The sequence below is a fragment of the Acinonyx jubatus genome, chromosome B2, assembly GCF_027475565.1.
Source record: "Acinonyx jubatus isolate Ajub_Pintada_27869175 chromosome B2, VMU_Ajub_asm_v1.0, whole genome shotgun sequence".
Taxonomy (NCBI): Eukaryota; Metazoa; Chordata; class Mammalia; order Carnivora; family Felidae; genus Acinonyx; species Acinonyx jubatus.
The window spans coordinates 45256812-45269977 of record NC_069385.1 but is presented as its reverse complement, the minus strand read 5'-3'; the positions used below and the strand labels follow the sequence as shown (position 1 = coordinate 45269977).

Genomic DNA, 13166 nt, shown 5'->3' with positions numbered 1-13166 from the left:
TATTTTTGGGACAGAGAGAGACAGAGCGTGAACAGGGGGAGGGGCAGAGAGAGAGGGAGACACAGAATCGGAAACAGGCTCCAGGCTCTGAGCCATCAGCCCAGAGCCTGATGCGGGGCTCGAACTCCCGGACCTGGCTGAAGTCGGACGCTTAACCGACTGCGCCACCCAGGTGCCCCAGGCTGAAAATTTTTCTTAAGTAAAGCTAAACCTGAGGAGTGTGAGACAATGAATGTAAGCAGCAGCTTCAGAGACACAGGGTTAGTTAGTAACAGATGCCAAATGCAGAAACACATTGGGCACTTTTTCCTCTAAGAGCATTATCATTGTCCTCGTTACTGTCAAAACCCCATGTCATGCTAGGTTGACCGCCCACCATGCATTCTGGCTTGTCCAGGCATTACTGGTTTTTATTTGTTCTTGTGACCCTGCCTACTAGGATTCCCTTTGACTCACACAAATGTCCTGGTTTGGAGAATAAATTATATGGCCACTTTGTGTATGGCACGTTCTTAGGCAATTGGAGGTTAAGCAAGAACTGTGGCCGCTGGACTTAATGGGATTTATTTTTCTCCTTTACAAAAGATAAGGGGTTGAGGGCAAGAACATGCAGCCCCTTGGCTCCTATAAGACTTAATAAGTGGATAAGTTGATTGAATTAAATACTTAACCACCCCAGAGCCTCTTGGGTTTAGGTAAATACTACACCTCTGCTGAATATTCCAAGGGCTTTAAAGAATACTGTAGTCCAGGGGCACCTGGGTGGCTCAGTCAGTTAAGGATCTGACTTTGGCTCAGGTCATGATCTCACAGCTCGTGAGTTCGAGCCCCGCATCAGACTCTGTGCTTGACAGCTCAGAGCCTGGAGCCTGTTTCCGATTCTGTGTCTCCCTCTCTTCTGCCCCTCCCTCACTCACACTCTGTCTCTCTCTCCTTCAAAACTAAACAAACATTAAAAAAATTAAAAAAAAAAAAAAAAAAGAATACTGTGGCCCAGTCAAAGAGAAGTTGTGCTTAACCTTACCTATTGGAAGGTACCATGACAACAGCGTTTAACTGGAAGGCTGGCGTGTGGACCAGCCTTTCTCTGTATGCCAAGAAGTGAGTAGAGTGAGTTAATCTTTTCTCTTAACTGGATGAAGTCCCAAGCATGTGCTTTCCAAAGCTAAAACACTTGTAAAGCTACTACTTTTATGTTTATGGACTAAGCATCCCTTTGCCACTTATCAAGGAAAGTAATCAATCAGCTGGGTCCTGAATAGAGTTTATTGTTTGGAGATGCTTAAGTTGCCAAAGTCTCACACCAGAAATAAAGTTGAGATTATCTTTTTAAATGAATAATCCATTTCCTCGTAGGCATTAGTGATAAAAGAAAATAAGATATAAAATCTAAGCAGGATCTTAGATTTTTAAATAGCATCTGACTTCAAGACAATTAAAGAAAAACATAGAATTCTTTCTCAAAATCAATTTTCACATTCTGTGAAGGAACAGATATTAATATCTCTGATCTCCATAAAGCAAAAAACAGGTATTACTATCTCCGTTTAGTTGAGAGAGGAGACAAAACATGTTGTTTCAAAGATGTATATATGCGTGGTGAAATAATGACATTTCAATGAGTTTTACATTAAGGAAAATGGGTAAAAATGATTAAAATTTTACCTTGTGTTATGATAATAAGGATATGCATGGAGATCAGGGGCTCAGAGCCAATGCTATAAAGGAGGATTAAATAATTTTTTCATAAATCTGTTCTAAACCTTACTCTTAGTTTAATTATCTTGGGTTAATTGTCAAAATAGTTCATCAGAGTCATTTATCACTAAGAATCAGCTATTGCTCATCTAAAAACACACATCCGTCCCAAAGAATGCATTAATTTATTCAACGAAGATTTATTTACTATTTATTATCTCAGTCGCTTTTCTGAGTGCTGAGGTGAACAAGACAGACAAGCTTTTCCTGAACTTCTGTGACTGACGAAAGACGGATGTAAACATCAAGAAACAGGTTGACTCCAGACAGGGTAAGTACTATGCAGATGAATTAGAGACTGTCATAAGCTAAAAATTCCAGGATGGTGAAATTTACACAAATGCAAGGCAAGGGACAGAAAAAGTGGTGCCAGAAATATTCACCAGAATAAAATCAGGTATTAGCAATAATTTTTCTTTTGCTTGCTGCCTTCCTTCCGTGCTGAAAGCCTCTTTGTTTTCCTGCAGTTAGGCTGGTTGCTACTCTGTATCCATTTCTTACATTGAGCTCCTCTGCAACCCAAGGAATCTATGAATCCTTCCCCTAATACAGATGGAATCAGTTTGCAACCCAAACACACTCTGCTGGAACTTTTCTTTGAGGCTGTTAATTTTGGCAAATGTGTCCCTCAGTTTAGTCCTCTGTCCGGTGATGATATGTTGGCTTGGTTCCTCTATGGGAAGTACGTGGTTGCACAGAGGAGATGGTGGCACTAATGCTTTCATGTCCTGAGGCCCAAGGACAGCTGGTCATTGTCACAGGTGAGTTCTGCAGTTGCCGTTTGGTTTTTATTCATGTTGTTGTTGTTCTATATTGTTTTAGTATCTCCCTGTCTTAGTTGCTTTCTGTTCCAGTGACTCTTCCACACGGTTGCCCAGAGGTTTTTTTGTTTTGTTTTTTAATATTTATTTATTTTTGAGAGAGAGACAGAGACAAAGACTGAGGGAGTCACAGAATCCAAAGCAGCCTCCAGGTTCGAGCTGTCAGCACAGAGCCTAACGTGGGGCTCGAACTCATGAACCGTGAGATCATAACCTGAGCTGAAGTTGGATGCTTAACCGACTGAGCTACCCAGGCGCCCTGAGTTTGTTTTTGTTTTTCCTTTTTCAGGAACAAAATCTAATAGTTGTTCAGGTTGTTCTCCTGTACTCCCTGCTAAAAATTTCAGGTGGACATGCCTGCATCTGGTTTGTTAGTTGACTTTATTATAGTCCGTGTATGAATATATGACCTTTTGTTTGTTCCCTTATTACTGGCATTTTAGTTTGTTTCAACTTTGTTTCTAATATTGCAAAAGACATTTATGCAGGTCTTCTTTGGTATCAGTGAAAGAGAACAGATACCAAAATAATTTGGAATGTTTGAAGTGAACATTTTCAATGATAGAAATTGTTAAATACTCAAAGTGGTTGTGCCAATTTATCCCCTCTCCAGGAGTTTGTGAACATTCCCATATTCCCACATCATCTCAATACTGGGATGGAATTTTCGCCAATTTGATGGGGGGCCAGATAGCATTGAATTGCTTTAATTTGTATCTCTCTGACTGCAAGGAGGTCAAGCATTTGAAATGTTTATCTCAGGAGGAATTCCCTTTCATATCCTTTACCCATTTTCATTTTGGTTTGTCGTTTTTCTTCTGTTGATTTTTAAGAATCTTGTGTATACTTAAGTTAATAATCTTTGTTTTATTGCATGTATGTATCGCAAACATTTTCTCTCATTCTGAGGCTTGCCTTGAAGTTTTCAATTTTGATGGGGCGCCTGGGTGGCTCAGTCGGTTAAGCGTCCGACTTCGGCTCAGGTCATGATCTCACGGTCCATGAGTTCGAGCCCCGCGTCGGGCTCTGTGCTGACAGCTCAGAGTCTGGAGCCTATTTCCAATTCTGTGTCTCCCTCTCTCTCTGACCCTCCCCTGTTCATACTCTGTCTCTCTCTGTCTCACAAATAAATAAATGCTAAAAAAATTTTTTTTAATTTTGATATAATTAAGTTTATTAGTCATTTTTCTTTATGATTTATGACTTTAGTGCTTTTCTAAGAATTCCTTCTCTCTTGTAAGGTCATGTAGACATGCTCCCATAATTTGTTCTAAAACGTTTCAAGTTTTATTCCCATTTAGGTCTTTAATTCATCTGGATTTCATTTTTCTAAATGGCATGAGAAGGAAATCTAAAATACTTCCTTTATCAGATGGATAGCCTTCATCCCAACACCTCTTACTTTGTATATAAGCCCATATTTTCCTTGTGAACTTGCAATGTCCTGTCAGATAAGATCAGATGTGTGAATGTATTTCTGGGTTCTCTGTTCTGTTCCACTGACCTATTTGCACCTATCTGTGCCAATACTATGCAGTTTGAATGGGTATTACCACATTAAATCTTCATAACTGACAAAGTAGTCCCCCTTTTTTTTGTACTTCAAAATGATTTTGGGAACTCTTGGCTATTCCATTAGGAAAGGCTTATAGAGGTCTGACAAAATGTGTGGACTTTGGGATTGCATTTATATAGACTAAATCTGACAGGACAGAGTTCTTTTAAATACTGATTTTTCCTTCCACAAACATGCTATAGCTTTCCATTTTTTTCAGATCTCTTTTATATCCCTCAGTAAAATTTTACAATTTTTTCCTTAAAACCCTTATCTATCATTTGTTAAATTCATTTCTTGATACTTTATCATTTTTCTTATCTTATCATTCTATCTAGGACCTTGAATACAATATTGAATTTCAGTGTTGACTGTGGGAATTCTTGTTTTGTTTTTGAATTTAAAAAGAATGCTTTTGAAAAAATAATTAAAAAGAATGCTTTTGCATTTTCACAATTAGATATAAGATTTACTCTGTGGTAGATACCCTTTGCTGGAATAACACAAAATCGTTCTATTCTTAATTTTTATTTAAATCACAGATGCGTGTTGGGTTTTATCAAGTGCTTTTTTGCATCAATGAATATCACCAAATGCTTTCTCCTTTAATTTTTTTATTGTGGTAAATAATTGTAATTCTAGGTCAAAAAGTTATAGATGTGTCTTGTCTTTTTGTAAATAGCATGTAAGAGGATTTTTTAAAATTCCTGTACGACTACTTCCTGACCTTCTGGCACTTCAAGATGCTCCAGACTCATCTTGTATTTTCCCTGCTCCAACCCTAGGACTAGCTATTCCTCAAGGAGCCTGTTTCTTTTTATTAGAGAATGGCCTTTAGAAAGTAAGACTGGCCACTAGGTATGTTCACTGCTGGTGGGGTACCCTAGCCCTCTCAGTGGACAGAGTTAGGGAGTATATAACTGTATATAACTATGTCTGTACTGAGTTTTAATTTCTAAATTTGTGGTTGTAACTTCACGCAGGTGATGACAAATTGAACCTAATATCCAGGCATGGCTTTCAGTTTCAGTTCATTGAGGGCACCTCTTTTTCCATTCTTCATCCAGTGCTGCCAGCCTGCCCCCATGGTGTATTCTTGGGCCAGTAAGCACAGGTGTTCTCTCTGTTTCCTGGACTGGACTCTTTCTGTCTCCTATCTTGAAGCAGAGTGCTCCATTCCCAATATCCCACTGAACACACATTTGCAGCCTCACCCATCATCGTCTCTCAGGCACCAGATTCTACCCCCACCTCATGTCTGATACTCCTCAGGGTTATTTTTCTTTTGTTAGTGCTTCAATCTTAAGTTTCTTCATAGTTTCGGTTACCGATGGGTATTGTTTTCTTATTCGAAACTTTAGTAAGGATAAGAAGAAATATCTGATGTTGTACTGTATCTAATATTTTCGTGTGTGTGCGTGTGTGTGTGTGTGTGTGTATCTTCACATTGGCTTCATCTGCTCTGTTGAACAGAAATTCTGTCTATTTACAGCTAAGGAAACAAACACTAGAAAATTTATGTGACCCCAAATCACATAGAAACGTAGGGCCAGACTATCTGCACTCTCATCTGTAAGCTTCCCACTTTACTTTCTTGCTCCTGTGGTAACTGCAATAGTTTCACAAAATTTTAGGTCTCTTCATATATGAATTTTTCTTTCCAGAAACTAACTTATTTCTAAAAACTTCCAGAATTCTATACTGTGATTAACTTTCCTTGAAATGTTGCTGTATAACTGATAGGGGAGGGCAGAAAATCACAATAGACTGAGAATGGATTCCCTTTCATTCTAGGACAACCTGCAGTAGATTTAATTTGCAAGCCTAATTACGGAACAGAACAGTGCTTGGGAAACACAAATACCCCTAAAATGGGAGAGTTCCTCTAGAACTCAAATATTAGCCATATACAGACTCCTGAATTTGTTGGAGTCTATATAGACAATACTTATAGCCCTTCATTTTAAAGGTATTTTATTTTTATAAAATTTTTTTTAATGTTTATTATTTTTGAGAGAGAGAGAGAGACAGACAGACAGACAAAGCGTGAGCAGGGGAGTGGCAGAGAGAGACAGAGACACAGAATCTGAAGCAGGCTATAGGCTCTGAGCTGTCAGCACAGAGCCCAAAGCAGGGCTGAAACCCACAAACCATGAGATCGTGACCTGAGTTGAAGTCTGGTGCTTAACCATCTGAGCCACCCAGGCACCCCTTTAAAGGTATTTTAAATGATTAGATTTAAAATGTCTAGATTTGTTGTTAGGAATCTCTTGTGGTTTGTTTCCCTCTCTTTTCTTTATACCCCCCCCTTTCCATATGTTCATCTGTTTTGCTTCTTAAATTTCACATATGAGTGAAATCTTATGGTATTTGTGCTTCTCTGATTGACATTTCATTTAGCATAATACATTCTAGCTCCATCCGTGTCATTACAAATGGCAAGATTTCATTCTTTTTGATGGTTGAGTAATATCCCATTATATATATATATATACACACACACACACACACACACACACACACACACACATACCACATCTTCTTTATCCATTTATCAGTCGATGGACATTTGGGCTCTCTCCATAGTTTGGCTATTGCTGATAATGCTGCTATAAATATTGGGGTGCATGTACCCTTTTGAATCTGTAGATGGAGGGAGGGAGGTGGGAGATAGGCTAGATGGGTGATGGGCATTAAGGAGGGCACTTGTGATGAGCACTGGGTGTTGTATGTTCTTGATGAATCACTGAATTCTGCTCCTGAAACCAATATTGTGCTGTGTTTTAACTAACTAAAATTTAAATTAAAACAAACAAACAAAAATAAAATGTCTAGATTTAGAGATATAGGTAAAATTCTGAACTTTCTCTTAGCAAGGAAGAGGCTGATGTGGGGCGTGCCAAAATGGGAGTAAATATTTGTTTCATGGTTAAAAAGCTCTCCCTCTTCATCGTGCTTCATCAATTCTTCCTTATTGCAGAGTCTTTGTAACTGTTGATTGCCTATTTATGCCTGTCTCATTGCATTTAAAAAGTGCTAATACTAAGAAAACCAAATACTCCCCAAATTAAAAGTCTTTATTGATAGGACAAGTTGTATGAAATAAGTCAGTTAAACATTATAACTTTATAATTTTTTGCTGAGAAACAAGTAAAGGCAAAACAAACAAACAGAATAACCTCCTCTTGACCTCTAACTAAACTTCTCTATTGATACCAGATAGGTATCAGATATAAAACACGACTGATACTTCAGTACTCATATTATTTTTAAACAGAAGAAACGACCCTGTCAAAAATGAATTCTACATAATCCACTGCTATAATGTGAGAATCACTTAACTAGATTTCTTTCTTTAATCTGACATTGACGTTAATGATCTGTAAAGCTGATTAAAATTCAAGGATCAGTGATGCTTGGGTAAACCACAAAAGTGACTTTTTAAGCCTAAATTCTCCATTTTTTTTTTTTTTTTTGGTAGCAAATATCATGTATAATGGAGCTTTGGTATGTACTTGTAGGTTTCTCAAAAGTAAGTCTGAAATTAACAGTGTCCTTGCTTGTTTTATGGAAAATTATTAAACCTTTTAAAATATTTATTAAAATATAGCCACTGGAGCTGTATTTCAATTGACTTATCCTAAGAACCAAAATGTAACGTACAACCGGAGGATTTTTCTTCGTTCGTTACAACTGAATATCAAAGTCTGATTAATGTTAGCTGGAGATGACAGAGTCCATTGACTGTCAATATTTATGCAGCGAAAAATTTTTACTCATACGCATAGTCTGGCAAATATTAAGGGAAGTTGCTATTGAGCATGATGTTCTCATTCTGGGAAAGACTTATATAATTGTGGAAGAGAGAGATCTCAAGTCCAAGATTATTAGTTGTCATTCACTATAAGCCTTTTAATCTTTTCTATGAAAAGAGAATGAGATATAAATTAAAGTATTAATTTATGTTAGTTGTCCCAAAGACGCTTATGCAGTAATCACTGAGAAACAATTTGGAGGCCCAAGAACTGTGTGCACATTTGATGAATTAATGTCCCAAATTACCTCATGGGCGTCACGAAATCCCAGTAGTTTAGATTATTTCCTTTACTTTGGGACCCAGGCAGTTTAGGGCCATGGGCCTAAAATCGCAAAGAGAGAGCCAACATCTCTGCTTAATTCCTGCAGGAACTTACCCGTTCTTTACATTCACATCGTGACCGGACAGATGATTCCCTTAGGCTGTACAACCGCTGTCTGTTCTAACAGTACGCTCTTTTACATTTTGTTTTTCTCTCTCCTGCTTTCAGAAACGTTCACGGCAGTTCATTAGAAAATAGCATCCATCCCCACAACAGCCACCATGGTGAGCAGATCACTTCCTGCGTGTTTCCCCTGCAGTGGGTCTGTGGCGGGTACCTGCGGCCATGCCCGCAGCAGCATTGTGGTGCACAGGACATCGTGTCTGCTCTACCCAGAGCCTCGCTCAGGCATCTGCTTTAATGTTGTTCTGCAGACGCAAACTGTAATGTTCTTTAAAAGAAAGGAGCAAAGTATTTTCATTGTTCTTCTTCACCCTTTGCCTTCTTCGGGTTCTGTCATGAACATGTGTTTTCTCTAAGGAAAGAGGTCACCGTCTGACCCTTTGATTTATCCTATAATTCCCAATTGTGCTTCGCTGAACAAAAGCCTTTTCAAGAGGACAGTGGGAACATGTTTCATTACTCTTTCTGAGAAAAAGAAAACTAGCGCAACATAATAGAGTGGCGGTTCTATAGCATTAGAGGTCTACCTGTTTCTTTCACTCATTTTCTTTCTGGAAGTTCTAAAAGCAGAATTTCCTAGTTACTTCTGGTCTGGAGAATAGAATGTGGGGTGAGTGAGTGTGTGCGCGCGTGCGTGTGTGTATGGCATTAGATAAGATGTAACAGTCGAATAACTGGAGAAGCAAACAAGCCACTTTTTATCCTCCTCATGGCCCTTTCACTAAACACGTCCACCCTAACCCACTCTGCTAGCCATCCTCTGCGCGTCTCCTTACCGACCTCATGAGACGGTAGAGCTAACAACTAGGATGCTCTTTTATCTTGTAAACAAACAGGCAGGTAGCACTGGGGAGAAATCCACTGGAAAAGATTTGACTTTTCCCTCTTAAAAAGTAACCGAGTTATTTGAAAAATGGTGACACATTGGCAATTGGCCTATTTAGGTTTTCTAGGTGCTCGTGACAAGGAAACAATGGTGACACGGGAAGAGGCTTGACACTTTGACAAGAGGATCACGCTCTTTGATGCTGGTGAAACCCCGCAGGGAAGAAAGTATATTTTACAGAAATCTTTTGTGAAGTAAGTGGTGGCTGGGAGTGAGATATTTGCCCCATTGTGAGTATTTAGTGGGCAGTAACAGGATGCTAAAGACCCTGCAGAGCGTGGGGCAGCCTTATAAAAGGAAGAAATGTCCCATCACAATGTCAGAAGTGCCGCTGAAGAAAAACCCTGGGTCTAGTGCGTATCGAGAAAGGAAGAAGTTGTCCTCCTAAATTTTCCACCTGACAGTTCCTCCTCTGTGTTGTGTACAGGCCCTGTAGCTCCCAGTTCCACAATGGGGCCACTGGTCACCCTGCTCTGAGTCACTTGCTGACACTCCACTGGATGCTGCTCCCTGTCCGGGGAACCAGCACGGGGACCAAATCTGCTGTGCCTGCATTCTTCCTAGTTCCTGTTTCCTATCTGATTGTACTGAGACTTTGGCATACCCTCAGGGAATGACCGTGGAAACAGGAAAACGTTTAGAACTTTAAAGATGACTTTCTCTGCAGTTCAAGGTGAAAAAAAGCACTGAAGTCTGCTAACCACTCTTAAGTCTGAGAACAAAGTCTGAGATGTTCCATTAGAACATTTGCTTCTCTTCTTTTTAAGAAAATTTTAAATTATTTTTATTTTCTTAAATGTTTATTTATTTATTTTGAGAGAGAGAGGGAATGAGAGTGAATGAGTGGGGAAGAGGCAGAGAGAGAGAGAGGAAGAGAGAATCCCAAGCAGGCTTGTGCTGTCAGAGCAGAGCTGGATGTGGGGCTCCATCTCATGAACTGTGAGATCATGACCTGAGCCGAAATCAAGAGGCAGACACTTAACCAGCTGAGCCACCCAGGCACTCGGTTAATTTTTTTTTTATTTTTAAGTAGTCTGTACACCCAGTGTGTGGCTTGAACTTACAACCCTGAGATCAAGAGTCATATGCTCTACTGACTGAGCCAGTTAAGTGCCCCCATTCTCTTCTTTTCATTTCTGCTATGTGAATACATCTTTCAGAAACTTTGTACCATACCCACAGAATTATCTATCAGCTTCCTCAGCAGTATATTGCCTGAAGTCTGGGTAAGTCTATTTAGAAACACATATCCATATGATAGGTGATGGATATATTACAGCCTCTGACACTAGTAGGGATTCAATCAAGACTTGTTGAATGAATGAATGAGTGAATGAATGAATGAAAAAGCCCCCCGACTCTCCTTTCTCTCCTTCTTCTCTTCCTCTTCCTCCTCCTCCTTTTTCTTTTGGCTGGGATAGTTAGATTTGGTTTCTGTTGCTTGAAGTTAATAATCCTGATGGATATAGAATTGAATTGCTTTAAAAAAAATTATCTTCTGAGAGGGGAAAATTCAATCCAAACCCAGTATTTGCCAACAGATAGAGTTTGTCAGTTACCCTCTGCTCAACTCTGCCCTTGGGCACGAGGTAAAAGCCCTTCTCAGAGATACAGTCGGATAATACCTGATACATGACCCCATTTCAAATGTTTAGCAGACTTTCTTCTAGTGCAGCTCTGTTGAACTGAAATGAGGTCTCCTAACCTTGCTTTCTAGCTTTCTGAGTAAATCACATGCACAAAAACTTCCCTCCCCATGAATGCTGTTACCAGCTCTTCCTGACTCCCTTACCTAAAACTTTCTGAGACCAAGCCTTCACATTTATCACTCCTTCTCTCTTTGTGCCTGATTGTTTTCTGGGTGTAGCCATCTCTATGACAGTAGAAAGAGATTCTGAGGGAGAGGGAGGTAGAGAAGGGACTCTGACTTCTCAAAAAACATCATTCATATGGCAAGTTGCCCAGTTTTCTGACTGAGGTTTTTCTGACCCAGTGATTAAAGAGTGAGGAGTAGTAATGTTGTCTCATTCCTCATTGTCATGTGAGTATCATACAGTTGTTCTGTGTGCTTAGTTTTATCTGTTGTACATTTAGAGGAAATTCCTCTCAAATTCTGCAGATCAGCTGAGTATCATTTTTAGGTTGCAGCCTTGGAAATGTATACATCCTTTTTGGGTTTGTTACAAAAATATTTTAGTAGAAGTTTAGAGAGATCATGTTAGAACTTAAACTAAAAGGCTTAATGTTTATTTATATACAAGTTATATTTCAAGTATTTTTTAGTTTGTCCATATATGGTACATAAACTCATGTCTGATCAAACTAGTACTTGCATTCACACACTTCATGTTTCAATAATGTGATTCTCTAATTTGGAGGCATATTTTCAAACTTTGAGCTTTTATGATTGCCACTGTTGAACCCCTGGTCCCCTCATCTCCATTACAAATCCTTCCAGTCCTCAAGAAGGGCTCAGTGGTAAGTTGTCAAAATATGCCTCTTGCTTTGAGGTCCTCTGTTCACTGTTGGACCATTGTTTCCAATGATGCTGGTGGCCCTGGCATGACTTTCAGAGTTTATCTGAAGCCTTATTGATGGCAGTCACAACTTTCATTTTCCTCACTGATGAATGCTCTTGAAGTTCTTCTAATTCATCTGGAATTAAGTTCTTTGAATGTGGGAGTCATGCCCTATAATTTGTAAGAAGCCTGGAGACCACTTATATACTCTGTGTCTTGCACAGAGGGGATACTTGATGGTTGTTGGTTGATTGATTACTGGTAAGGCTATGGTTATTATGTGTCAGGTGGCAGGCTCACAGATGGGGACACTGAATCTCAGCTCTACAGGCTCTGTAAGCCTTTAGAAATCCATCATGCGAATGGGGAAGTAGTTACTATAGGTATTACCCGTTTTTATCAGCATTTTCTGTTTGTAGTAAGCACTTCCTGTGTGCTGTCTCATTTAATTTACTTTTTTATTTATGTTAAAATTTATTGTTGAAGTACAGTTGATATACAACATCACATTCGTTTCAGGTTATAGCACCGTAAGTCAATATCCAAAAACCTTACCAAATGATTACCACAATAAGTATAGTTACCATCTGTTGCTATATACAATATTGTTGTCTGTATGTCCAATGCTGTACTTTTCATCTCCATGACTTATTTAGTTTATAACTGGAAGTTTGTACCTTTTAATCCCCTTCACCTATTTTGCCCTTCCCCCCCACCTTCCTTCCCTCTGGCAACTACCACAGTGTATTCTTGGTATTTACGACTCTGTTTCCATTCTGTTTATTTGTTCATTTGTTTTGTTTTTTAGATTCCACATACGAGTGGAATCATATGGTAATTGTCCTTCTCTGTCTGACATATTTCACTTAGCAAAATACTCTAGTTCCATCTAGGTTGTCACGAATGGCAAGAGTTCATTCTTTTTTAGGACTGAGTAATGTTCCATTGTAGATATATCCCACATCTTCTTTATCTATTCATCTGTTAATAGACACTTGGGTTGTTTTCATATCTTGGCTATTTTAAATAATGCACTAATAAAAATAAGGGTGCATATATCTTTTCAAATTAATGTTTTCATTATTTAATTCATTCTTCACTGCAGATATTATTATTCCATTTGTACTGACAGGAAAATGCAGGTTCAGAAGAAGAGATTACATGGTTATAGTATAATTAGAACAACAATGACATACAATTACATTCTGGAAGCTAAAAAGGAAAAATCGGAAGATGTAGATGTATGGGAAAAATTCTTTTCTTTTTCAAATTTTTAAAGTTTATGTACTTATTTTGAGAGAGAGAGAGAGAGAAAGAGAGAGAGAGAGAAAGCGAGAGAGAGAGAGTCCACAAGAAGGGGAGGGG

At 38.9% G+C, this 13166-nt stretch overlaps 1 protein-coding gene across 1 annotated transcript in view; it reads left to right on the top strand.

The window, feature by feature from the left end:
* Positions 1–2326: 2326 nt before the first annotated feature.
* Positions 2327–13166, top strand: part of SLC35F1 (solute carrier family 35 member F1) — a 439134-nt gene continuing 428294 nt past the window's right edge. Inside the window, exon 1 of the mRNA XM_053222332.1 lies at positions 2327–2519. The gene's annotated coding sequence lies outside the window, so the exon portion shown is untranslated. The remainder of the gene's footprint in view (positions 2520–13166) is intronic.